The sequence below is a fragment of the Crocuta crocuta genome, unplaced genomic scaffold, assembly GCF_008692635.1.
Source record: "Crocuta crocuta isolate KB4526 unplaced genomic scaffold, BGI_CrCroc_1.0 scaffold376, whole genome shotgun sequence".
Lineage (NCBI taxonomy): Eukaryota > Metazoa > Chordata > Mammalia > Carnivora > Hyaenidae > Crocuta > Crocuta crocuta.
The window spans coordinates 2346836-2350620 of NW_027527388.1; positions in this window are offsets into that span (position 1 = coordinate 2346836).

Genomic DNA, 3785 nt, shown 5'->3' on the forward strand with positions numbered 1-3785 from the left:
AAAATATACTCTTAAATTAGACTGCTGGGTTACTCTCTATAAAAACCATACTCATTTGCACACCATCATGAGTGCTTCAGAGTCCCTGTTTTACTACCAGTTTTGAGAATCAAATGACTTTTAAGCCATTATTGATATGATTCAGTAAAAATTATTTTTCATTCTTTTTACTTGCTTACCTTGAAAGGGTGTTCAAATGTACATTAGCTATTTTCAAGTATCTACTTTGTTACTTTGTATATTGTAAAAACATGATGTACAGTTATTTCGTACAAATTAAAGATGTGAATACTTTGCAGATCTGCTACCTATATTTTCCCATAGCTTGTTTTCCTCTTTATAGTAGCCAATTATTTACATACTTTTGTGTCTATTATAAAATCTTCAACTAAAAGAAACTGGAAAGAGGTTCAAGGAAAATGAAAAATCTTTATAGGTGAAACGGTTCTAAGCCTTGGCATTATCTGGTAGATAAGTTGCTTCAGGAAGGACCATTGACTAGAGAGATATTACTACCATTGAAATGTAGTGAGGGTTTACACTACAGGAAAGTTCACACTAAGTTGAAGTGCCTCCCTCCCTGCTTTTCCCCTTTCTGTCACTTTTTTTTTCTTTTTTAAGTAATAACATGCAATTTGTTACCATGACTTAAAATTATTTTCTACCCATTTGTTGGCAGTGGTAGTTTTAAATAGGAATTATGATTTTTAAAAATTTATCAAATGCATTTTGGGAATGCTTGTTGATCATAAGTTTTCTCCATCTTTACCCACTAGCATGGTGAATTATAGTGATGTAATTTTATGAAATAAAATTAAACACTTAAAGTCACTTTTTTGTGGTTATGGTTTGTCTCCATTGGCTGGATTTGTTTGTAGTGTATTTAAAATATTTGTGGGATGAGTGAGATTAATCTGTTTTCTTTTCCTTGTTTTTGCATGTAGTAGCTTTACAAAATTTATTGGAAACTTTATAGGTTCCACTTTCTCTGAATTAATTTACATAAAGTAAGAATTATCATATTTATGAAAATTTAACAGAGCCCTCATATAAACTTTATGGAACCAGAATATTTGGATTTCTTTTCATTTTATAGTTTTTTAATGTCTTTCATGAGTAATAATCTGTTTCTGATTTTATGGTATTTCTATTATAAATTTCTAAGTTCATTTTTAATATATATTTTATTATGCATTTAAAATTTGTTAGCATAAATTTGCTGAAGTAATGTTTTACAGTTTTTAATATATTTTTCTTACTCTTCATGTTTGTGTGCTTTTTATATTTTCCTTCTCTAACTATAATTTTGATCATTTTCACATAAAAGTTATTACTCTATGCTACGTTCTAGGTATATTTTAGTTATATAATTTATTATCTCTACATTTATCTTTATGGTTCTTTCACCCTTTCTTAAACATTCTTTGTTATTTTTTATTATGATAGGTTTAAATGATAGATTTATTTACATTTTTATTTTTATTTGAAAATCAAAATGTCCTTTAAGTAAATATTTTCTAATGAATACAACTTTGGCCATAACGTATATATTTTGAAATGAAAAATATTAAATATAATTATTTTCTGAATGTTTGTAATTAAAAGTTTATTTCTTTGATAAACTTTATTTTAAAATATAATTTTATCATAGTTAAAACACTGAAAAATACTATACCATAGACAGCCATCAATAATTTGTTTTTTTACTGTTTTATTTATCCTTTCAGCTTTTATTAGTGAGAGTAATGCTAGATATCATAATAAATAAATGCCCAAATTTCATGTCATAGCTGAAAATATTTCTCTCTTTTATGTAATAGTCCATTGTGGATTTAATGGTTAATGGTTTGCTTTTCTCTGCTTTGTGATTGAAGGTTATGACTTATGGCTTATTCCTTTCCTTCTTTTTTCTTTTAATGGCTAAGACCTCAGAATTATTCACTTCTATCTTTTACTTCTAATATGATATTAGTATGCTTCTTATATATTTTCCATTCTTGTGCCATTCTCTTTTTTCTAATTTCAGTCTGTGATTAGTTCCCTAAATTAGGAATCTTTTCCTTCATAAAATATTTTTTTCTGAAGTTGTTTTGTGAAGAAATCCTACCACCAAAATTTTATGGCAACGTTCTTTTTTTTCTTTTTTCAGTGTGAAAACATGGGCCTCACTTAAGACTTAAGTCTCTACTAAGTTAAAGCTTCCAAAGTAAGCTAAATAAGATATATCTTCCTGTTTCAGAACCAATGTTCTAGAAGAAACCGACGCCTCTGCTCCATCTGTCTTTCCAACCTTTAAGGAAAAAGATTAACATGTATCAGTTGAAGACTAAACAGACTGTTGAGCTACATGAATGCTTTGGGTTGGAGCTTACTGTCTGAAGCACAATGAGCTAATGCTTCTTATATCCTCATGTCGTAGACTGTACATTCTCTCTTTCTGCATGATCACTTTGGTTTCTCCCTTTGAATTCTCATCACCCTTTGAAATAAACTCTAGTTTTTCTCTTGGATACACTTTCTCTTACAATCTGACTTCATTAGTGTTTCAAAAGAGTATTAAAGCTGCCCCTGATTTTGGAGGGAATCTCATTCCCTGTTCAAGCAGTAACTGGAATGGGTTCCAGGGTAAAGAAGTTAATGGGTAATCTTACCTGGACAGGCCCCAACATCATAGTTCACATTTGGACCATAACTGTTAACAAAGCCAGGTTTATTCAAAGGGATTTAAAATTTATACTAATATACAATGTTTACTTAACCTTGTCATCTATACCAGCGAAGTTTCTCCAGTGTATCAGAACCAAAACTATATCTCTATATCTATCTATCTATCTATCTATCTATCTATCTATCTATCTATCTATCTATCATCTATCTATCTATCTATATCTATCTATTATCTATCTTTCTGTCATCCAGAGATTCATTCTAAGGAATTAGCTCATATGATTGTGGAGGTTTGGCAAGTCCAAAATCAGATGGGGTAGGTTGACAGGCTAGAGATTCACAAAAGAGTGGCAGTTCAAGTCCAAAGACATTCTGCTAGCAAAATTCCTTCTTGATCAGGAGAGGTGGGCCATTGTTCGTTAAGGCCTTCAACTGATTTTGTAAGTTCACCCACATGATGGAGGGTACTCTCTTCACTTGCGTCCACTGACTTGAATGTTAATTATATCTAAAAAACCTTTTATAGAAACATGCCAAATAATGCTTGACAAAATATCTGGGCACACGGGTCAGCCAAGTTGATGGTAAAATTGCCCATCACATTATCTGCATATAGGTCCCACAGATACATGGACTTTGGGAGGAAAATATTTTGGTGTTCTTCTTCATGGCTATATTCATCACATGCAATCAGATAGTGTTTGACAGTGCCTAAAGTATTCTATTTCCTGCCATACCTACTTTCCTCCACGCCAAAAAAAAAAAAAAAAAAAAAAAAAAAAAGCTATTGCTTTCTTCTATACCTGGGATAGTCTATTAGTCTATTACTCTATGTTGTCTTTTGGTTGCAGTCCACCTCAGCCTCTTACAAGGCTGATTTCCCCTCATCCTCATTTATTTTACACTACTTGTTTCCAAAATAGCATCAGTGAAATCCCTTTTGGCTCTCTCATGCTACCTGGATGTGCTGTAAAGCCACTTCTCAGTATTTAACATTGAAGATGAGTTGGATATTTCAGTGGTCAGGTTAGCGATCTAGAAGGCTGAGCAATGGGAAATAGGGTCCTAATCTAACAAGATATATTTGTGTTATCATCATTTCTTTTAGTAAAAGTGAA